Raw genomic sequence first — 24,854 nt, 5'->3', positions numbered from 1 at the left:
TGATGGATGGGTTAGCTAATCATATTGTAGTAATCATTTCTCAATCTATACATATTTCAAATCATTATGTTGTAATGCCTTAAATTTACACAATGTTAAAAAAATTTTAAGATTTTAGTTTTATTTATTTAGAGAGATGGAAGACAGCACTAGCAGGGGGAGAGGGAGAGAAAGAATCTCCAGCAGACTTTTCGCTGAGCAGGGAGCCCGATGCAGGGCTCAATCTCATGACTCTGAGATGATGACCTGAGCTGCAATCAGGAATCCGACGCTTAACTGACTTGAGCCACACAGGGGGCCCAATGTTGTATGTCAACTGAATTTCAATATTGTTGGGGGGGGGGATAAAATTTGAAAGTAACACCAAGTATACCGTAACTAAGGATTCTGGCTATACTTCTCAAACAGCATGCTTATGGTTACAATTTATAATGAGAACAAAGCAGACTCCCATTAATTAAAATAAACATCAGGGTTTGAGGCAAGAAACACATAAACTAGAACTCTAGTCAGGCTCAGACCCAGACAGCAGCTGCGGAGGGAAAACACTGATGGGAGCAATTGCCAGGTACCACTCTTGTGGCGCTCTGTGGACTACTCACATGGCATCTGCTGCAGATGTTGACCCAAACAATCGGGCACCCCCAAACCAATTATTCCCACCCGGGACTCTCATCCAACTGCCCATCCTCACCCTCCTACTGCTCCACCTGTACTTCTAACCCCACTGCTCCCCCTTTCCTCCCTGTCTCTTAAACTACTGATACACTGTGGGCTAGAGACTCTGCCATCCTTGTTAATCAAACCCTCTACATCCTTAACATCAGAAAGCCTTCCCTGCAAATACTTGGCTTCCCTGAGATCGGCTTGCTTTTCTTTTCTTTTTTAATAGAGACATCACTTGTATTGACAAGTTAGGGCCACAATGGACGGCTTCCAGAACAGAAAGCAGACAGTCCCGAGATAATGGAGTGTACAATTGCAGCAGACAGGTTAATACTCTTCACTTTCATCCTCTCCCTCACCACGATGCACCCCAACCTCCACCTAATCCTTCTCAAGGGCAGCCATGTCCCCCCCGGGGGGGCCTCAGAAAACTCTCCTTCCTCCATGGCCGACTGATACACAGTGAACAAAGGCACACGTGGCATACATCAGGCCAAACTTGGGAGTCCAGGCGAGCCCAGGCCTCAGCAATGGCTGTGGTGTTGCCCAGTATGCACGCAGCTCTCTGTATTCCCGGAGACTTGGCGCTCTTCTGAAGACTCTCTCAGACGGGTAGGCGTCAACCTCCTCTTGCCCCCCTATTGCTTATGCAGTCCATCAATCCAATCTCCTGAAAAGTCCTTCCTCCCTCAGGGCTCATTCCAACTGGAGATACAAGCTTTTAACCCTTCTTTGTCAAGGATGTCACCTCTCCTGGGCATGTCCCTTCATTTGTGTCACCGGCAGCCTTTCCATCCCATCTCCTGCCATTGTCCCATGAAATTTTAATGTTCATGTGAACGGCCCTGTCTATACTCCTTTCGCAATTCTTGGACTTCTCTGTCTCTAGTGACCTTTACTATCTTTCATTATCTCTGTCAATCAGCTCTCTGATCACACAGGGACAATGTGACTGGAGACATTGTCTGTTGGAAATTCCATCATTCACATGGTCAACTCACCCAGAAAGCTAGATCTCCAAGTCCCAGGCTTCTTTGGAAATTCCATCATTCACAAGGACAACTCACCCAGAAAGCTAGATTTTCAAGTCCCAGCCCTCTTTTGCTCTAAGGATCTTCACCTTTGCTCTACTTGAGCCAACAGACCAGGATTTGTTATCACCTACTGTTTCACTTCCCATACCTCAAAAAACAATAGCGCTCTCTCTCTCAGCTTTTCAGCTCTTTCACTCCCATGACAAAAGCTCTTTAAAACCTGGGTGGCCTGATCCCAGGGTCCTGGGATCGAGCCCCCACATCAGGCTTCCTGCTCGGCTGGAAGCCTGCCTCTCCCACTCCCACTGCTTGTGTTCCCTCTCTCATTCTGTCAAATAAATAAACAAATAATATTTAACAAAATAAAATCAAACTTCTATTCTCTTCAACCCACCCTATTTGTTAAACCCCTTACCTTCACCTGCCCTGCGACGCCTGAACACCACGCTCACTCACAGAACCTGTTCTCTCACTACTCCTCAGTTCCTTCCCCAACTGCCTTTCTGCCATGACTGACCTACAAAGCCCTAAATCCAGACCAGTCTCAGGAACAGCCTTCTTTATTCCTGCATGAAGGAGCGAGAACCATTTTGAGAAAACCACAGCAGTATGAAGAACGATGCCATTACAAATTCCTCAGTGTCCCTCCACAAACCTTCCTGGCCTTTCTCTAGCCAATCTCCGCTTACACTGAATGCCCAAAGCTTCGGGACTCTCAAGTACCGAACCACACTCCTCTCTATATGGGAGACCGCGCTCCTACACCCCTTTAAAAAATCAGGGTCATCTGGTGAGCCTTTCTTCACATGTCCTTGCATGTAAATATCAGGTCCCCCCTTATTTCAGAAAAGGAAATCTCTTCTCCTGCTCACCACTGCTAAAGAGCTTCCCCCTACATTCTTGACCACCACGTTCCCTTCTTTTCACACCAATTACTATCCCACCTCCCCTATACTGTCAATCACATGTACTCTCTATCGAGCCCATGGCTCCTTAGCTTAAGTATGTCAGGGTCCTTACTTTTATTTTTATTTAAAAGATTTTTATTTATTTATTTGACAGAGATCACAAGTAGGCAGAGAGGCAGACAGACAGAGTGGGGTAAGCAGGCTCCCCGCTGAGCAGAGAGCCCGATGTGGGGCTCGATCCCAGGACCCTGGGATCATGACCTGAGCCGAAGGCAGAGGCTTAACCCGCTGAGCCACCCAGGCGCCCCAGGGTCCTTACTTTCATAAACACACACTTCACACACTTTCTTTGACAGAGAACCCTCTTCCAGTCTTATCTCTCTCTTTCCCTACACAGACCCAGTGCTAAAAGTCAAGCTCCTTTAGGGCAGGAATTTTTTGTTTTGTGTTCTTCACTGGCATACCAATAAGGTAGAGCAGGGCTAGGCACACAGTAGTTCAATAAACAGTTGCTGAATGAATGAGGAGCGCCCTCTAAAGAACACAGGCACTATGTCTACTTTCCCACCTTCTCTCCACTCTTCCGGCCCTGTCTGTAAGCTGGTTTCTGCCCCCACATTCCCACAGCTCTAATTTGCCAAACTGAACGGACAGTTCCCTATTTAACCTCTCTAATAGTGATATTAAACCACTACCTCCCTTTTGGAAGACTGTTTTCTCCTTTGCTTCCATGACATCACACCTCCTCTTACCTCTCTGGACATCATTCCTGTTAGGTCTCCTTTGCCAAATCTGCTGGTCCAGCCCCCCATATTCAATTACTACTAAATGCTGGCATTTCCCTAGATGCAGCCCTCAGTTCTCTGTCCTCCACCATTCTGCGTGCTCTCCCTAGGTAACCTAATCTCCATGCATGGCTTTAATTATCACCTACATGCTCATGACACTAAAAAAGGTATCTATCTTCAGCCCGGACTTCTCTTCTGAGCTCTACACACACTGGAAAACAAGGACTACCAATGGCAATTTTGAGGGCTGACATTCCAAAGTATAATTCTAAGCTCTTTACATATATTTACTCATTTAGTCCTCACAATCAAGCTGTTAGGAAGGTACTATCATTCTTGCCATATAAAGGTAAGGAAGTTAAAGCATGGAAAGGAAAGCAACTTGCTCAAGGCCACACAGCCAGCTAATAAGTGGGAGAGCTAGTAAAATAGTGCTATGAGTACTTTTTAAAATAACAGCTTTATTGCTATATAATTCACATATCATAGAATTCATTTCTTTAATGATGTAATAGTTTTCAGTATGTACAGAGTGTTGTACAACCATCCCCATGATCTAATTTTAGAATACTTTCTCTTTTTTTTTTTTTTTAAGATTTTATTTTATTTGAGAGAGAGAGAGGGAAAGAGACAGCATGAGCAGGAGAGGTGGTGGGGTGAGGAAGAGGGGAGAGCGAGAGAGAATCCCAAGCGGACTCCATGCTGAGCATGGAACCTGACTTGGTGTTTCACTGGTCCCAGAACCCATGAGATCATGATCTGAGCCAAAACCAAGAGTCAGATGCTTAACTGACTGCGCCACCTAGGTGCCCTGTAATTTTAGAACATTTTCACCACCCCCCAAAAAAACCTGGTATCCATTCATAAGCAGGCACTGATAAGATTACTTAAAAAACAAAAAACATTTATTTATTTGAGGGTAAGAAAGTGAATGAGGGAACGGGCAGGGGGAGAGAATCTTCAACCAGACTCCCCAGTGAGTGCACAATCCAAAGACGATCTCAGTCTGACCACACATGAGATCACGACCTGAACTGAAACCAAGAGTTGGATCCTCAACTGACTGAGCCACTCAGGCGCCCCATTTTCAATAATCTCTACCCCCAATGTGAGGCTTGAACTCACGACTATGAAATCAAGCGTCCCACACTCTTCCGACTGAGCCAGCCAGGCGCCCCTAATGAGTACTTTCAAGCTTTTACTTTAGAAACTGAAATTTTTAAAGATAATTGCATTCAAGATAATTATTCAAAAAACAAATAAATACAATCTGTCAAGCCAGCTAAGACAAAAATGGTTTCTTTAAAAAAAAAAAAAAGTATCTGTATTAATTAGCTTTTATAATACAAACGATTATTTTTTATGTGTTTAAGAAGGGAGTTTGGGGGACGCCTCAGTCATTAAACGTCTGCCTTCAGCTCAGGTCATGATCCCAGGGTCCTCACCAGGAAGCCTGCTTCTCCCTCTCCTGCTTCCCCTGCTTGTGTTCCCTTCTCTAGCTCGCTCTCGCTCTCTCCCCATGAGGTAAATAAATTTAAAAAAAATCTTTCAAAAATAAAAGGGAGTTTTCTACCAGGATTGGATTTATGCATGTGCTACAACAAATTCAAAAAAGAAAGGGCTATGGGGCGCCTGGGTGGCTCAGTGGTTTAGGCCTCTGCCTTCGGCTCAGGTCATGATCTCAGGGTCCTGGGATCGAGCCCCACATCGGGCTCTCTGCTCAGCGGGGAGCCTGCTTCCCCCTCTCTCTCTGCTGCCTCTCTGACTACTTGTGATCTCTCTGTCTCTGTCAAGTAAATAAATAAAATCTTAAAAAAAAAAAAAAAGAAAAAAAAAGAAAGGGCTAAATATCCTTCTAACTAGACAAATACTGCAGCCTTATTAATGTGTTACCAGAAGGCAGGCATACTCAATCCTCACGTGAATAACAGTGAAAAGGAGAGTATCTTTGGTAGACTGAAAAATGACCTCTCCTTACAGGCGCAATTTTACAGGACACGTGTGTCTAGTTACATGAAAAATGAAACCAATTGCTTAAAGGCAGGAGAGTGTGTAAATAGCAATTATCAACTGCATAGATGACACTAAGGGAAAAAAAACTGCTTAAGAGAATAAGATGAAAAAGGCTTTTTTTAAAAAACAGAAGAGTTCATTAGCCTTTTAATGATTCTAATTAGGGAAGGTATTTCCATGTTGCTCCGGGCACTGCTGACCCCAGCTTTCCTGGCCCAGTGACTGCAAAGCACTAATGAGTGATTTCCAATCCAATTTACCGTTTCAAGACTTAGGAAAGACCAAGCAAGAAAAAGCAGTAAGATAAGATATACAGTTTGTAAGTGATAAGAGAAAAGAACCACCACTAAAAGAAAAGCATCAGTATCTAATTTTATGAAACAATTCTTTCACATGGTCCTATTTCTGGCTCTTTCTTTTCATATATACCGTGCCTCATTTGAGGTTCAAAATGCGTTACTTCAAAGTAAATCAGATTCAGATCCCACAGTTCCTAATAACCTTGAAACCACCATTGGCGTGAAAGGGCAGCTCTTCATTACCATCCGGGATGAAGTATGATGACGATGAACTCATCTACTGGAGACCTGAAGACACATGGTTCAATTCAACAATCATTAACTGAGCACCTACTATGTCCTAGATTCTGCATTGGGTGCTGGAGACTAGAGAGGACAAAGATACCACCCCTTACCTGACAGTTAAGTATAGGAAGAGACACATATCTAATAAGGCAGAATATTAGGCTATAAATAGTACAGTTTGGATTTAACAGGCCTGTCCTGTTTCTAGACCAAGTTCAGACTCCAATTTTTGTTCTAGAAAACATGGTGAGCCCCCCTGCAAAAACTATGTGAGTCATGGTAGAAAGAGATTAGTTCCAAGGGAAGGGGGGGGTCGTCTGAGAAAGCATGATGGTTTTCCTTCACTCACTAATTCAGCCATTCCGAGTATCTTAAAATTAAGTGCCTACTATCTGGGAGGTCCAGAGGATATAAGGAAGAGAAAGGTTCTGTCTAATCTTCCTAGGAGGTCTCAATTTGGTGAACACAGCAAACACTGATATTGCATGCTGACAAGTGGGGAGAACAATAATAAAGATAATAATGGCTGACATCAATGAAAGATTTACTGCGTGCCAAGCATTGTTCAGTGCATTTCATACATATTAACTTCTTTACTCCTTAGGACAAACCTATGAAGTAGGTGGCTCTTAGTCGCCTCATTTTACACACAAGGCAACTGGAAGCACCACAAGACTATAGGACTTCTCTTATGTCAAGTGGCCAGAAAGGAACAGAGCCCAGATTTGCATGATGATAAACCGACTCAAGCCTACCTCCTTGACCCCATACTACATTGTCTTCAACAAATGAATAAATCAAGATCCCATCATCCTGGATACTAATCATCGCAGCAAAGCTATGAAGCAGGTTTTCTCAGCCCCAATTTAGGAGGAAGGCGGAAATTGAGGGGCAGAGAGGATAACTAAATCGCTCAGTCTCCCAGCTGAGTAGCACAGCCGGAATACAGATTGGAATCGGCCATAAATCTCTTTCTATATTAGAAACGGCAGCTCTAATCGTACTGGAAAAGTAAACCACGAGGCACAGAGTTCGTCCAGAGCTGCAGCATCCCACCGAAAACATATCAGAGTTCTAAAAATGCCTTAGGCACACAGCACTTGGTGGGGGGGGTGGTCACAGTGGCAGCATCTGCGTCTGCATTAAATAGTTACCAAAGAAACTGGTAATTCCTCCGGACCCGCGATACACAGGGCACTTTGATTTATTTTGATAAGAACAGACAGCCCTGGAGGAGAAGACAAACAGGACAAGGGACTGACATCACGGTGCTGTCGGCAGGAAAGCTGGATCTCCTGTAATTAATTACCCTGTGTGCTGCTTGGCCCCTCGTGCAGGGCCAAGGATTCTAGGTGACTTGTGGACTTTACCTTCAAAGTGATTTTACCTGTGAATTTTACCGCTTAGGGAAACAGATTTGTTTTCATCATTCCTGAGAAGCATATTAAGATAGCATTCATCAGGGCAATGCAGCAGCCTGACGGGCAGGCAATTATGAAGATGCTTTATTCAAATGTAAACAACCCGTGATACATGAAAACCCTGCTTCAGAATGAGAGGGAACACTAAGAAGACTGTATTAGTGGAAAATGCAATATTTAAAAAAAACTGGTGAAGCTGCAAGAAAAAAGAAACTCCTCAAAATATTCTGAAAGGAAAAGTATCAGCAAAAAAAAAAAAGTATTTTAGAATAACTAAAACATATGTAACCATGTTGAGGATTCTTTGCATATCTGAAATAATTCTGTGGTTTATATTACATAAAATGAATCACAGTGTATGTGTGATATAAACATTATAGTTTTAGAGCTATTAATTTTTAATTTATGCACTGATTATCCTTTCCAGTTTATTTTTAAGATTTAACTGCTTACGAATAGTGCTATTGGTTTCTCAACTTTAAGAAATCCATGGTTGTTTTTACTTTGTGCCATGAAAAGTAGCAAAAGCTTGCCAATCAGGACAAATTATCAACATGTGGAACTCAATGACAATGGTCTATGATTTCTTACCCAAGTGTGTCAAAGATACAAGACACTGAGGGTCAAAAACACCCTGGGTCAAAACCCTGGCCCTGCTTCTTCTTAGCAAGGTATGTCGTATCTTAACCACTCTGTACCTCACTTTTCCTACTTGTAAACCAGAGCCATACCACATTCCTAGAAGGATCCAACAAAGTAACACACGTAGAGTCCCTGACCCGTACACAGCTGGCACTCTGTTAAGTGTTCATTTCTATCACCCACCACCCACGTCTCCATTTTCTGGGGAGAAAAAATTAAATACTACTTTGCCAGATGGAGCTTAGTACACACACAGTTCCACTTTCCAAAATACCAAGATGAATAGTTTTCTGCCTTTTCAGCATCAGATTTCAGGAAAAAGAATATTTGCCTATTCTGACTAGACGCCAGTCTTTACAAACTGGAACAATTTCTTTCCTACCTGCAAGAGATGGAGGGCTTTGAAGCTGGGGGAAATGAAGCAATGTGGGGCGCCTGGGTCGCTCAGTTGGTTAAGCATCTGCTCAGGTCCCAGGTGAGCCCCCCCACTTGAGCTCCCTGCTTAGTGGGGGTGTAGTCGGGATGGGGGGGGGTGTCTGCTTCTCCCTCCCCCTCTGCCTCGCCCCCTCCACTCATGCTCTGTCTCTTGTTTTCTCTCTCTCAAATAAATAAGTGAAATCTTAAAAGAAAAAAAGAAAGAAAGAAAGGAAAGGAAGCAACACTTTAAAACAATTTCCAAGACCAGTCTGGAATTCTACAATAGCATCAATATTCCTCAAAAACTGAAGGGGCTTCTAAGCGCAGACTCTGAGTGGGCTTCCTATTCTAATAAAAGCTAAAGTTGAAACATTCCATTTTTGCCTAAAAGAGTTATGGTTTTCCTTGAGATATTCACATATCTAATTTAGACACGACTGCTATAGTAATTATTAAAAATTCCAAACACTAATATGAGAAAATAGTTTTGATAAATCCATTTAAATTCCATTCAAATAGGGTCATCTGGGTGGCTCAGTGGGTTGGGGCCTCTCCCTTCAGCTCAGGTCATGATCCCAGGGTCCTGGGATCGAGCCCCACATCGGGCTCTCTGCTCAGCGGGGAGCCTGCTTCCTCCTCTCTCTCTTCCTGCTTCTCTGCCTACTTGTGATCTCTGTCAAATAAATAAATAAAATCTTTTTAAAAAATTCCATTCAAACATTTATTTCACAAAGGATTATTTGATACTTTCAAGTGTATGATACCCAGGAGCCCCTCAAAATAATATTTAAACACGTTTTTAGATATATATGTTCAGGTATTTGATGATGGTTTTCATTTTTATTGTTCCGAAAGTTCTTTCTATACTGGCTTTATTTCCACTAGTTTCATGAACTAGTAAACAGATCAAAATAGAAACTTTTAATAATAATATCATTAGTCCAATTTTAAAAATAGCTTGTATGGGGGCACCTGGGTGGGTCAGTTGCTTAAGCGTCTGCCTTCAGCTCAGGCCATGATCCCAGAGTCCTGGGATCGAGCCCCACATCAGGCTCCTTGCTCAGCGAGGGGTCTGCTTCTCCCTCTGTCCCCGGCCCCCACTGGAGCTTGTGCTCTCGCTCAAATAAATAAAATCTTCAAAAACAAAAATAGCTTCTGTGACTCTACAAACAGAAGTAAATAAAAATGCAGGAGAATATTTAATAGCATTGTTGATAATAGTAAAAAAATGAACTAAATAAATCCAATGTCCATCAGGAAAGCACCATTTAAATTAACTATGGAATATCCAAATAATGGACTACTGGGCAGCTGTTAAAATATATGAGTAGCTTAATATGTACCAATATGAAATCATCTCTAACACATAGCAGGTGAAAAAGCAAACTGAAAAATATGATATATTGTATGATACCAACTGTACAGAAAAATACATGTGTGCGCATGTGTGTGCATTAATACAATCTGAACACCTAGAAAAGAAATTTAACCGTGGTTACCTCTGGGTAATAGGGTTGCAAATGAAGGAGTGATGTCAACTTTTTTATACCTTCTAGGTTTTTTTTAAAGATTTTATTTATTTATTTGACAGAGATCACAAGTAGGCTCCCTGCTGAGCAGAGAGCCCGATGCGGGACTCGATCCCAGGACTCTGGGATCATGACCTGAGCCAAAGGCAGAGGCTTAACCCAGAGGCTTTGTTTTTTTAAGATTTATTTATCTATTGCTTAATGAGAGAGAGAGCTCTTCGGCTGTGGGAAGGGCAGAGAGGGAGACAATCTCCAGCAGACTCCCCAGTGAATGCAGAGCCTGAGGTAGGCTCGTCTCACAACCTATGCCAAAACCAACCGTCAAAGGCTTAACCGGCTGAGCCACCGGACCTCCTGACATCTTCTAGTTAAAAAAAAAAATGTTTAACCGCATATAATACTTTTCAATTTTAAAAAATCCTTAATACTGATTGCCAAAGAAGATTTTCTGAAACACATCTATCCTAGTTACATAAAATGCAAATTAAAGAGACAGATCCCGGTTTAAAAGAAATCACTGTTAATTGATTTTAGGATTAGATAAAAATTGATCTAAAATTTTGTGTTCTTCATAATGTACACTTTAGTCTGTGCTTGGCTGACACGACGTGAGTACTGTAAGGCAACTCAGAAATTCAAGTACAGGAGTGATACCTTTAAACAACTAAAAATGGATTCTGACCACTTTCAAAACAACAGCAGCAGCATCTGAAATGATCAACAGTAAGCTTGTTATAGACTAAGACTCACCAAGATACCAGGTAAAATCCAATTTTATAACCGAATCATTTAATATGTCATTTACTGTGCTCTACAACAATTTTAAAGGAAATTTCTACTTTCAGGATTTTCCAAGAAAGACAAGAAAAAGGAGGTGGGGTGGGGGAACTTTATCTTCAAATTCTTGAAATGAAAGTATTATATCCCCGGTTCGCCTGGGTGGTTCAGTGGGTTAAAGCCTCTGCCTTCGATTCAGGTCATGATCCCAGGGTCCTGGGATCGAGTCCTGAATTGGGCTCTCTGCTCAGCAGGGAGCCTGCTTCCCTTCCTCTGTGTCTGCCTGCCTCCCTGCCTACTGGTGAACTTGTGATCTCTGTCTGTCAAATAGACAAAATCTAAAAAAAAAGAAAAAAAAGAAAGTATTCTATCCCTGTATCTACACAATACAATCTTCTAAGTATTACTTACTTCTGGCCAATTCACTTAAAAATTTGATTGGAAGAAAGAGTGAAGGGGGGGCTTCATATGAAAGCTTCCACTTTCATAATCCACACTTTTAGCATATAATGCTTTGCCTTGTCCAACGCATCCCCAGGTACACAATCTAATTATTTAAAGTTACTGAGCATAATGGATTTTTAGTCTGATGCAGCAATTTGCATGAATTCTTGTGACCAGGAATATGTTTCTTTTCCAAAGACAATTACCTCCCAAGAGTAAAGGAACCACTCAGCAATAGGGCTTGTTATTCTGTTCAATGCAGCTTTCTTATCACCGAGTTGCCAAATGCAAATCTCTGTAGCAGTTTTATAGAGCAGGGCGGACCTCAAGCCCCTTTGAGAGATACAATCATACAATAGCACGTTGTTTAAGGCATGCTAAATTCTATTTAAAATGTCTATGGCTTTTTGTTTTAACATTCAGGACATGTTTTTAAGTCTGCATCTGATTTGTGATTTTTTTAAGATTTTACTTATTTACTTGAGGGAGAGAAAGAGCGTGAACAGGAGGGGAGGGGCCGAAGGAGAGGGAGAAGCACACTCCCGGCTGAGTTGGAAGCCTGAAGGCAGGCTCCATCCCAGGACGCCAAGACCGTGACCCAAGCCAAAGACAGATGCCCAAATGACAGAGCCACCCAGGCGCCCCTTGATTTGTAATATTTTGATCTAAAAAAAAAAAAATCAATAGCATGACAATGGAGATTAATGGCATACTACTTTTTTTTTTAAGATTTTATTTATTTATTTGACAGAGAGAGAGATCACAAGTAGGCAGAGAGGCAGGCAGAGAGAGAAGGAAGCAGGCTCCCTGCTCCATCCCAGCACCCTGGGATCATGACCTGAGCCGAAAAGGCAGCGGCTTAACCCACTGAGCCACCCAGGCGCCCAATGGCATACTACTCTTAACACAAAAGCTGACCGGCTCCATGGTAAGGACAGAATGTAGAGTGGTGGTTGACAGGAGTTCACGGGAGGGGAGAGTGGGGAATTATTTAATGGTACAGTTTTACAAGAATTCTGAAAATGGATGATGGCGACTGTTGCAAAACAGTGTGAATGCACTTAATGCCACAGAACCTTACACTTAGAAGTAGTTAAGATGGTGATTTTTGTTATGTGTATTTTAGCACAATTAAAATAATTTTACAAAACTGAATTGGCTTGCTTCTGAAACATTACAAAAAAAAAAAAGCTAACTGGCTCCAAGGACCAGTTAGAGTCCTTGGGGGTTAGAGTGTCTCCAAGGAGTCCTGAACCAAGGATTACCATGATTCCAATTCCTTGAGCCTGAAGACCATGAAGAAGAGAAACAGAGCGCTGATGGGCATAGCTTGTCTGGGTAAACTTCCTGCTCTGCTTCTGTGTGACAAGTCATTCAAACTTTGAGCTTGTTTCCTTCTCTATAAAATATGGAAAATAATTGTACTTAAATCTCACTGCGTTTTTCTTTTTTTAAAGAAATTAGAGCGAGCACGTGCACACTCATGGCGGGGGAGGAACAGAGTGGGGAGGAGAAGAGGGAAAGAAGCTGAAGTCGACTCCCTGCTGAGCACAGAGCCTGATGTGGGGTGATATGGAGGGGGTGTACTATCTCAGGACCTGGGCTGAAACCAAGAGTCAGACGCTTAGGGGCGCCTGGGTGGCTCAGTCATTAGGCGTCTGCCTTAGGTGGGGGTCATGATCCCAGGGGCCCTGCTCACCAGGGAAGCCTGTTCCTCCCTCTCCCACTCCCCCTGCCTGTGTTCCCTCTCTCGCTGTGTCTCTCTTTGCCAAATAAATAAATAAAATCTTAAAAAAAAAAAAAAGACGCTCAACCAACTGAGGTCCCCTCCCCAGGTTTTTCTGCAGATTTACTGAAAGAATATCTGCCGGGTATACATGACACTCGGTAAACCCGAGCTATTGTTAGCAACCACATGAACATACCAAGTTGATTTTTCCCAAACTGAAGAGAGTCTGGCGCCCATTCTGGAAAAGGCATTCGGCCGACAGTGGCCGTGTGCAGCTGTACACCAGCACCCCGCGCTCCTTCAGCAGCGGCTGACCAGTTATGGCGTTTCTGGACTCTAGGCTGAATCCAGGTTTTCTCAAAGGATGCTTCTGAGAAGGACAGCAAGAGCATCTCCAGGGAACTTGGTCTAAATGCACAGCTCTCTGTCCCAAGCCAGACTCCGTGAATCCCAGTCTCTGGGGGTAGGACTGGGGCATCACATCCATATCTGGCTCTAATCAGACCAAATGAGGGGCAAGGGAAACCAAAGGCGATCCGGCTCTGCAGTGAGGCTTCCTGCTTCTTGCTTTGATTAACTTTACTGGCAGATGGTACATGGATCTTGACATCTATTTCCATGACCAGCCAAATGTCTTGTCTAATTTAATTTTTCTTCCCTCTCTCTCCACCTCCTCTTCCTCCTCCTAATCTCTTTCTTTGATGGAAAAGCACACCAGCCCAATTTAGGACTCAGTCCTCTTGCCATCATACCACTTTCATTACCAGTTTATTTACTTCCATTGTGGGAAAAGAAGATGAAACCAAATGTACTCAGAATAAAATTGCACAAACTTATGTATTATAATATCCATTTCTAGGATCTACCTGGCTTCTTAGCTGGCCACTAAAGTCTTGGTATTGGTCTTCTCATGCTCTTTAACCAAGGAAAGAAAAGCACCTTTTGGGGCACCTGCATGGCTCAGTGGGTTAAGCCTCTGCCTTCGGCTCAGGTCATGGTCTCAGGGTCCTGGGATCGAGCCCCACATTAGACTCTCTGCTCAGTGGGGAGCCTGCTTCCCCCTCTCTCTCTGCCTACTTCTCTGCCTACTTGTGATCTCTGTCAAATAAATAAAATCTTAAAAAAAAAAAAAGAAAAGAAAAGCACCTTTTAAGAACCTTCCTCAGAGAAAACAAGATACCAACCAGGGGATTCTTTTGAGAAGAATGACAATAATCCTGGAGCATTATTAAACTGAAGAGAATCCTGGCCTTTGGGGAAGTGTGGAATTTTCTTTCGGACACAGGAGGACAAGGTTGGAAAATGAAAAAGGAAAAGTCACAAGTTGTCTCTGAAATGCTTTTCTCTAAGAAGTGCTTCTAGCTCATTCTTCCTGTCAAGTGAACAGCAGCCTTATACATTTTACCTGCCAAGAAAACACGGTATTTCATCCACAGTTATCAGGAAGTGACAGAAGAGCCAAACGGTCTGCCATCAGCCACTAAAACCTTCCCTGGTGCTTAGACTCTAACAGGAAGTAGGGTAGTTTGGGAAAAAACAAAAAACAAGAGCAAGGACACATAACCTTGAACCCTCGCCCTCAGCTTACTAGAGAAAACCCTTCTCTTCAGAAGCGCCCGACCAGCCACACCAAGTTTTTCAAGTTCTCTTTTCAAACAAAGCAGAACCTGAGGAAGGAAGTACAGTTCAAATTCCTAGTACAGTGAATTTCTTCATAAAAGGAAATCTAAGTTGCAAGTGATACATTTGCAACTAGAGCTTTAAGGCAGGAATAACAGTATCACGTACCTCAGAGGATTTGAGAGAGGCTTCCAGGAGAGAACTGTGTGTGAAGCACTTCTACCAGCACCTACCATTTGCCAGCACTGAAAATGTTAGCAGCTGTTACTGCTGTTAGTTTTAAGAAACAGTGACCCGCAATATAGTTTAACACAACCAAACATTCTAGATTAATCCTGGTAATTTATTGAAATGGAAAGCTGACTTTAAAAACCAAAATGCAGGAAGATAGTTCTTTAAATTGACAAGAAACGCTAGCAGGTGAGCACTGACCTATCTAGGGACATACTAACAAGCGAAAAAAAGACACTGACACTACCCCCTCCCCGCCCCGCACACGCAGAGCAGACACCAGGCATCTGTGTTCCTCCCTGCCCATGTGCCAGTGACCAGCAGGGTGAGGCTCTGCTGCTGCTGCTGTCCCGAACCCAAGTCCTCCAGGGTCCCTGGTTTCTGGCTTTCTGTATGGCCATGGCCCACGGGTGCTATCAACTATTAAACCGTTCCTGGCGTGCCTGGGTGGCTCAGTAGGTTAAGCTGTGTCTCACTTCAGCTGAGGTCATGATCTCAGGGTCCTGGGATCAAGCCCCGTGTTGGGGGGGGGGGTCCCTGCTCAGCGGGGAGTTTGCTTCTCCCTTCCCCTCTAACTCCCCTCCCCCGCCCCATTCCTGCTCTTTCTTGCTCTCAAAGAAATAAAATCTTTAAAAACAAACAAACAAACAAAAAACCATTCCTCTACTGGCATTCTTCCATGTCATTGTTTTAAGTGTTTATACTTGGATTTCCTTTTAGCACCTCAAAGGGAAGTTAAGAAATAGCAATTAACATTAATGAGTGGGGATGGGGGCACCTGCCTGGCTCAGTGGGTTAAAGCCTCTGCCTCTGGCTCAGGTCCTTGTCTCAGGGTCCTGGGATCAGGTCATTGTCTCAGGGTGGTCAGATGGAGCCCAGGCACGGCATCATGGGCATTGGGCTCTCTGCTCAGCAGGGAGTCTGCTTCCTCCTCTCTCTCTGCCTACTTGTGATCTCTCTCTCTCTCTCCCTGTCAAATAAATAAATAAAATCTTTTAAAAAAAATGAGGGGGGGCTCCTGGGTGGCTCAGTTGGTTGAGCATCTGCCTTGGGCTCAGTTCATGATCCCAAAAAAGGTCCTGGAATCGACCCCCCCCGCGCTTGGTCTCCCTCTGCCTCTGCCTGATGCTCCCCTGCTTGTGCTCTCTCTCCCAGTCCAATAAAGACATTTTTTTAAAAAGAAAAAATTAATGACTGATACCATTTTAAAAGACACAACTTATCACCTTGGCAAGCACAGGCGGTATCATTTGTGGTGATAACAACCTTTACTTAAGGCAGCAGCCATAGGCTAAATAACACATGGGGCTGAGAAGATCTACAGGTCAATACGGGAGCGATCTCCTTACTTGTGGCTCAGTGAGAACCACTGACCAGGCTGTAGCCCACTGACCGCAAGCTAAACACACCTAATGACAGCCCCGCTGACAGGGTCCCCTGTAGAAGCAATGAAGAAGTTAAAGAACAGACTAGACTCCAGGAAGATAACAGGTAACACACTTCCACAAATAAGCCACATGCCACGGATGCCTTGCAAAAACCCACTGCATTGCAGCTGGGAACATATGATCTTTCTTATCAAGAGGTAACACAGAATGGTAAAAAGAACAGGAGTCATACTTTTCTAGTCAGGCTGCCGGCGTGTGAACCCTAGCTCTATCCCTTGAAAGCTTTATGACCTTACCTTGTTTAACTTCTCTAGGTTTCTGTTTCCCCTGAAAATATGGAGGATTCAGTATATAAGGCACAGACACCTTGGCACAGGGCTTGGCCCTCGGTAATTACCAGTTGTTTCCATGAAACAATAAAAATGGTATGTAGGTAGCCAGAAAAACCCAAAAAGGCCTATTTCACCAATAATGTGGTCAAAAGGGCAAACATTAAGGGAAAAAAAATACAATAAAACCAAATACTGGAAATAGTAGTTACTAACAAAATAAAATCAACTTTTCTTAAATGTGTTAAGGGGAATACTTCAGGAAAAGCAAGCTTGATCATATGATCGAGTATATGATTTCTACATCAATTTGGAACAGGCCACTGCTCTGAAAGAGCTTTAAGGATCAGCTGCATAGACTCATTCATTCAACAAACACTTACTGAGCATTTACTACACCCTAAGCAATGTTAGGTACTAGAGACAATGATAAATGGTAAAAACGGGTGTATTTAAAATGCGACAATGGGCACAGGGCCCACAGGTGGAAGAGATTCATTCTGGCCCAGGTATGTCCCAGAGAGGATATTCAAGGCACCTTCACAGAAGAAAGGACCTTTGGGTCTGGTCTAGGAGTTCATCAGGGAATGGGGAGAAAGACAACTTCAGAAAGAGGAAGAGCAGCAGCAAACACGGGGAGGTATCCGGCATATGGCAAACCCCTAGAGGCATTGGAGCTACCTGGGAGTCTGCGAATCATCTAGTATGGCCAGAGACAGGGGTACTAGGGAAAGGAGTCATGCGAGGGAGGCTCCGTGGAAGGCCCAAGAAAACCTGAGAGGAATTTCAGCACCCTTGGGTTTTAAGCATAGAGATAATCAAGTAGGACAAGACTGATGTTTTTAAAAAGCCCCCTCCTGATGAAGAAATGCAAGAAAATAACTACTTTGAAAGTCACTGTAAGGGTGCTTGGGTGGCTCCACTGGTTAAGTATCTGCCTCTTGGTTTCTGCTCAGGTCGTGATCTCAGGGTCATGAGATTGAGCCCTGCCTCGGGCTCCACACTGGGCATGGAGTCTGCTTGAGAATTTTTCTCCTTCTGCCCTTGCCCCCACTCGTGCGGCGAGCTCTCTCTCAAAATAAGTAAGTAATTTTTTTTTAAGCCACGATAATAGTTATTTTGGATGGAGAACAGGTTTATGACTGGGATGGGGCACCTGGAGGGACTTCTGGGCGGGCTTCAAGGTTCTTTTTTTCTTTAATCTGGAAGGAGATTTTAAGTATGCTTGCCTTGCAATATTGTATTAAGCTATATATTTGGTTTTTTGGTATGTTGAATCCTTGCATAATTTTATAATTTAAAAAAGGTAAAAAAGGAACACCCTGTGACACTACAGTCAGAAAAGAGGGAACTAGAAGAGAAGGGAATAAGGTATTACCTCCAGATAAAAAGATGATGACAGTCGGGAAAGGACAGTGGAAGTGATGAGATAAGCCTATCTGAGAGACATCTTTTTTTTTTTAAGATTTTATTTATTTATTTGACAGAGATCACAAGTAGGCAGAGAGTCAGGCAGAGAGAGGGGAGGAGGAGGCTCCCCGCTGAGCCGAGAGCCCTATTGGGGGCTCAATCCCAAAACCCTGGGATCATGACCTGAGCCGAAGACAGAGGCTTTAACCCACTGAGCCACCCAAGTGCCCCTGAGATACATCTTAAGAGTTGACTGCCCTAGGCTTAGAGAAGAGGTAAGTGAGTTCAGATTTGGACATACTGACACCTTTGGGACTTCAAATACAACTCCCCCCCCTTTTAAGTTTCTGGCTTTCCTTTGCCTCTGGTGCACACCCATTGATAGTAATATTCTATCCCCTATCGCTCATAATTCATTTCGATTCATATTTTCGGCTTTCAAGTAGAAAAGACAGGAGTAGCTCCTGATGCAATGGCAAGACTTGGAAGAAAGGGGGAAGATGGTTAAGAGAGGAAAAAAAATGAAACAAGACAAAACCAGAGAGGGAGATAAATCATAAAAGACTCTCAATCTTAGGAAACAAACTGAGGGTTACTGAGGGGAGGGGGTGGGGGATGAGGCGGCTGAGTGATGGACACTGGGGAGGGTATGTGTTGTGGTGTGGTGAGCGCTGTGTGTTGTATGAGACTGATGAATCACAGACCTGTACCTCTGAAACAAATAATGTATGTTCACCCCCACCAAAAAATCTGTTTTCTGAAAGAAAAAAAAAAGAAACAGAGAGAGAGAGAGATGTGTGTGAACACATGTAAAGAGGTAGCTCTTTGGTGAAATTAACAACCTGTAATAGTGAAAGACAGAGTAAATGAGTAACATCCCAAGTGAACTATTCTACTAAAACAGAAAAGGTATGTAAGGCAAAGGGTAGTAGGTCAAAGCTTCCCAACCTGACCAACAAATATCAGAGAAGGGAATGCATCATGCAAACATCTTTTTTTTTTTTTTCACATGTCTGGGACACAGTAGTTATACATACCTCAAGAAGAATTATAAGAGAAACTTGAAGGTGAGATAGGTCAGTGAGAAAATGAAGAGGTATCCCACAGCAAGTCAGAGTACAGGGGAGAAGCAAGTGCTTTTGCTTATGTATAAGCCAAAATGAACCATCCTCACTTGAGAAGAGAGATGGGTATCAGCAACTGTGATTGATTAATTATAGAATGGGCCTAACACTGCTTTGATCACAGAACAGGCACTGACCAAATGCACGAAGAAATGCATAATCATAATAAAACCAAGCTACCATTTACTGGATAAATATCATCGAGCACAATGTAAGCCCTTAGCATGAATTGCCTGGTAGACTCCTAATCGCAAGCCCATAATGGAGATGCCATTATTCACCCCCAGACTGCAGGTAAGAAACTTGCATCCTATCAAGTGGAAAACTCTGGAGAAACAAGACATGAGGGAGACTGCATAGGACGGACCTGGGCAAAAAGGAGCACCTGCTTCATACCCGGTCCAACCAAGGTCACCACGTAGACCATTACATAGGGATAAGGGGCGAAATCTCTAGCTGCTGACAGTGATTCTGTATGACCTTATCTTCAGCACAGCTCTCCTCTGGCAATAGGTGCCAGTGGCAGGCTGTTGGTGGCACTGAGATTTGGGACCCTGGCCAGCTCTCTGTTTCTTTCCATCAGAAATATGACCAACATCTAGCATCAGCAAACGTCAAGATGAATGAGTCTCCGCTAATTCGTACATTACAAACCTGAGTGTCAAAATTGGTCAAATTCCATTACAGAATTACAGTTCAGCTATAGTGAATACTAAATACACATGAGCCATTAGGTGGGACTCTGAAATCTCTTCGCTCTATGGAAATTTCTATTCTGGTAGTAGTTGTATGCGATTTGATCTTTATCACACTTTTCCTGGCAGCAGTAAAATTCCATTTCCATCAACTGTTTCCTCTCAGGAAAGAAGTCTCTCAGGAAATATTCAAAACATTGTTCTCAACAAAGTTCTCAAATATGAATCATTTTCAAGTGCCAGAAAGATACTCCTTCCCCCCACTGTTTTGCATCATAATATACTTTCCCTAAAATGACAGTTTTTGGACACATTTGCAAAGAAGAAAAAGGCAGAATAAACTCATTCTTCTCCCGATATGGCTTTGCTCAAGCAGTTTACTTCGCCTCCACTTATCGTCTCCTTTAGATCTGCTCATCCAAGTCCTACCAATTCACTCATTCATTCAACAAATATTTCCTGAGCACCTACTAGGGTTTTTTGGTCTCATAATAGGTGGTAGGGGTTCAAATAAGTGTATTAGGAATTAACCAGGCAGAAATTTGGGGACGGTCATAGTAGGCAGTGGGACCATCATGTGACCTACTGAGAATTTCCTTCAAGAAGTTTCCCAGCAGAGGAGACATTTAAAGCTGACCTTTTAAGGACAAGTGAGAGGAATGAGATGGAAGAAGAAAGGCGTTTATGGAGGCTAACAGGAAGGCCTCTAATTACAGGGGGCACAACAGAGCTGCCGCCTCAGAAATTCATCCTAATGTCTGTGCTGAAGCCATACGTCCAATGGGCTGCACCTGACCAACGAGTGAATACAGCAGCGGTAGGACTTCACTGACCGGGATGATCCAAAGGCTTTTCTGAACCTTCCTTCAACCGCAGAGCAGCCTAGAAAGCTTCTGCCCAAGCTACTCTCGCTTCTCTTCACTAGGGGTCAGACTTGCATCGCGGACTAATGGCACACCCAGGCTTCCATCTCCCTCCGCGTGGTCTCTCACACAGGTGGTGGTTTCCCTCAATAAAATCCTTGGCAGTTTAATCCTCAAGTTCTGCTTCTCAGAGGACCCAGGCTAACACAGCATTCTCCAGCGCGCCCAGCATGAGGAAACCCTCAGAGGCATGCAAAGTCCTGAGCTGCTCTTGAGGAACCCAAGGCGTGGTAGGCGCCTGCAGCGGGCTGCGGAGGTGCGGGAACGGGGGGTGGAGGATAATCCGGGCCAAATCAGAGAAGGCCTTGCGTGTCTGAAGAAATTGGACATGGTCCTCTGAGAGACCGGGAGCCACCAGACGTTTTAAGCAGGGAAAGGGTATGTGTTTTCAAAAGATTGCTCTGTTGGCAGAACGGAGGATGGAGTAGAAGCAGCACACGGAAATCTCTGTGTACGCTTCCATTTTGTCTCCTAGCTTGTGGAGTCCTAGTGAGTGGAATCTTATTTTTTGTTGTTGTTTTAATCTCTATGCCCCTGTAATGATTAAAATAGCGTTTAACACAAAGCAGCTACTCAAGATGCCCCGGCAAATCTAACAGGCTGGGCCTCACCTTACTGCCTAACATTTTAAATTAAACCACCTTTCAGAAGGTTAATAACCAGCCTTTGAATATTCCTGCTTGGACCCTGGAACTCTGTCAGGCCAATCTAGAAAAAAGAACGTTACATGTACACAGGGTAGAAGCTACTCCCCACTTTATCCACCGCTAATTAGTTATTTCATGAACTCTCTTTGAAGCCCAGCATCCAATCACATTTGTTGGTCTTAATTGTGAGGACAAAGGTCATTAGATATTTAGTTTCTGAATGTTTACAGGGTCAATGAAGTTTAGAGTCACATCAGGATCAAGGCCCAGAGGTCTTATGCAAAGAACACTGAACAGAAATCAAAACTGCATCGCGGACACTGGTGCAATATTTAATGGTGACCTTTGAAAAAACATATTGCTAGGGTCTATTTTGTTTTCCATCATAAAGGAGGAATAAGACCTACTTTAATTTATAAGGTGAAAATTAAAATTAGAAGATGCGATCAATGTCCTTTGTAAACAGTGTATGTAAAATATTGTATTGTCACTAATTTGTTAGCATGGTAGAGCTCAAGTTAGTTCTCACTCCCTACCCCTCAACCAAACAAACATAAGGGCAGCAGGAGGAGTCTTTAGAGATGATGAATATGTACATTACCCTGATTGTGGTGATGACTGTGTATGTTTGGAACCCATCAAATTGTGTACATTAAATATATATACGGTATTTTGTGTAATGATCACAGTTCAATAAACCTGTTTTTAAAAGACTAACGATTACCAATTCTGATTTACAATAGCACCAAGCAATGGTGTGGTACTATACAAAAACTCCCCAAATACAAAAGATTTTCCATTACTTTCATCTGTCAAACGGCACTTTTAGTTGGAAGGGTACTGCTAGGAAATCAAGTAACAATGAGAATCAGTTCCCAGAAGCAATGGACTGTTGGAGCTGGAGCCGGAATCCGAGCCAACAGCTCTCCTGAGGTCCTGGACACTGAATGGTCATCTGATGATGGCCTGATCCCCTTTAGTAGACTCAGCCATTTTTTCTCATTGTTATCTCCCTGACTTGACTGATGAAAACACAGCTCTTGGGCCCTATTTGTGATAACCAAAACAACCTTACTGAAAAAAGGAATCATTACCTCAAACAGTCGGAAGTGGCTTTTGTAAGTTAAAGAAGTGAGTTTCAGTGATTCAGAAATGGTCAGATCTGCATGAGCCAAGGGACTAGAGCTGGCGATCCACAGCTGGTTGCTCATGTAAAATGAAAATGGCATCTCTAGCTCTCCTTGCTGAGACGATCACTTCTAGACTACACAAAGCCCTACAGACGCACAGAAGTGTCCGCATGCTCATTTCCAGAGCCTAAATCATTCAGCTGTACCTTTTAAGCCTTCTAAATTTGCAAAATGATTTAGCAAATTGGTATTGTTTTGATTTAGGGAAGAGGTAGGTAAAAAGTACAGGAAATCAAGTCCATTTTTATAAAAAGGAACTTGCCCTAGGCTATTTTGGTAAAAGAATCAAATAAACTACAGAAATCAGCCTAAGTCCCATTTGGCATTTTCCAAACCCAAATTATTTCCAGTTATAAAATGCATTGCATGGGAAGAAATTAATAATAATGATAGTAACGGACACCACTATATGGAGTACATTCTATGTGCAAGGCACTTTACAAATATCTTCTGTATTCTTCATAATAACCTGTGCTAACAGTTTACATTTCAGGCTTTTAAAAAAGATTCAGAGGGGGCGCCTGGGTGGCTCAGTGGGTTAAGCCCCTGCCTTTGGCTGAGGTGATGATCTCAGGGTCCTGGGATCAAGCCCCGCATCAGGCTCTCTGCTCAGCAGGGAGCCTGCCTCACACCCCTCCACCCTCTACCCTACCCTCTACCTGCTGCCCTGCCTACTTGTGATCTGTCAAATAAATAAACAGAATATATTTTTTAAAAAGATTTATTTGAGAGAGAGAGCACGCAAGCATGTGTGTGAGTGGGAGGGAGGAACAGAGGGAGAGAATCCCCAGAAGACTCCCCTGCTCATCGCAGAGCCCAATGCAGGACTTAATCCCAGGACCCCAAGAACAGGACATGAGCCAACCTCAAGAGTTGGATGCCTAACCAACTGAGCCACTCAGGTGCCTCTACGTTTCAGATTAAAAAAAAAAAAAAAGAGTCTCAGGGAGACAAATGTGCCACAAATCAAGTAAATAACAGAGCTGAGATATAAAACCAAGATAACTAAAAGCCCAGATTTTCAAATGGCAATAAAAGGTGGTATAACACTTCTCCCTTTCCTAATCTCACTCTCTCTCCCACCCTCCCTTGTCTCTGTCCCCATCCAACACCTACCGCACATACATTCATCACCAGAGCAGCAATGTGATCTATGGGCTGATAGTGGTTTTACCAAACAAACCCACATTTAAGTTCTGACCATAACCATTTATTGCAAGACTTCAATGGTACAAATTACTTCCCATTAAATAAGGTTAAATTCAATAAATGTACTCACAGCCCAGTATAAAGACACTTGCTATATTTGTTGCCTGTCCCCTTGCTCTTTTGAAAGCTTAAAGACCAAGGAAGATGAATTAGAGCAGTCTACCTATATCACATTATAGGTAAGGGTAGAACTTCCCTTAATAAAGGTGGAGGTGGTTCTAGCGACCTATAAAACACACATATGATTAAGGAATTGCCAACAACTTTCTGGCATCTAACTATGACTTTTATCTATAAAATACAAGAGAATAATATATAATGGTCATATGGAATTTAGTCTAGAAATGCAAGGTTGGTTCAACATGCATAACTCAAGCAATGCCATTGACAATATCAACAAAGAAAGAAAATCTATACATTATCTATATAGATGCAGAAAAAGTACATTTGTTCAATAGCCATTCATGATTTTTAAAAATACTCAGTTAACTAGAAATGAAAAGTAACTTCCTCAGCCTGATAAAAAATATCTATGAGAAAACCTACAGGGACACCTGGGTGGCTCAGCCCTTTAAGACTGCCTTGGCTTGGGTCATGATCCCAGGGTCCTGGGATAGAGTCCCATATTCGGCTCCTTGCTCAGTGAGGAGCCTGCTTCTCCCTCTGCCTGCCGCTTCCTCTTCTTCTGCACACATGCTCTCTGACAAATAAATAAAATCTTTAAAAAAAAGAAAAGAAAAGAAAAACCTATAGCTATCTCATGTTTAATGGTGTTAAGAATGAATGATTTCCGGGACGCCTGGGTGGCTCAGTTGGTTAAGCAGCTACCTCCAGCTCAGGTCATGATCCCAGCGTCCTGGGATCGAGTCCCACATCGGGCTCCTTGCTCAGCAGGAGCCTGCTTCTCCGTCTGCCTCTGCCTTCCACTCTGTCTGCCTGTGCTCACTCTGACAAATAAATAAATAAAATCTTAAAAAAAAAAAAAGAATGAATGATTTCCTTCTAAGATCAGGAACAACACAGGGCAACCACACTTACCATTTGTTTTGGACATCACACTGGATAGAAGTCCTAGATAATGCAGTAAGGCCCAGAAAGAAATACAGATAGAATTGGAGAGGAAAAATAAAACCGTC

The 24,854-nt window shown here is 43.0% G+C and overlaps 1 protein-coding gene and 1 non-coding gene across 3 annotated transcripts in view; one reads left to right on the top strand and one right to left on the bottom strand.

Moving 5' to 3' along the window:
- ATP11C (ATPase phospholipid transporting 11C) overlaps positions 1 to 24,854 on the bottom strand; it is a 182,779-nt gene that overhangs the window by 121,011 nt on the left and 36,914 nt on the right. The gene's annotated exons all lie outside the window — the stretch shown is intronic.
- Positions 23,889 to 24,008, top strand: LOC123388520. The gene has a single exon (XR_006603012.1). It is a non-coding gene; the product is annotated as a U6atac minor spliceosomal RNA (small nuclear RNA).

This window comes from Mustela putorius, unplaced genomic scaffold (genome assembly GCF_011764305.1).
Source record: "Mustela putorius furo isolate JIRA1106 unplaced genomic scaffold, ASM1176430v1.1 tig00003899_pilon_pilon_pilon, whole genome shotgun sequence".
Taxonomy (NCBI): domain Eukaryota; kingdom Metazoa; phylum Chordata; class Mammalia; order Carnivora; family Mustelidae; genus Mustela; species Mustela putorius.
Note: the sequence above shows the minus strand (reverse complement) of the source record. Positions and strands in the feature narration are given on the sequence as shown.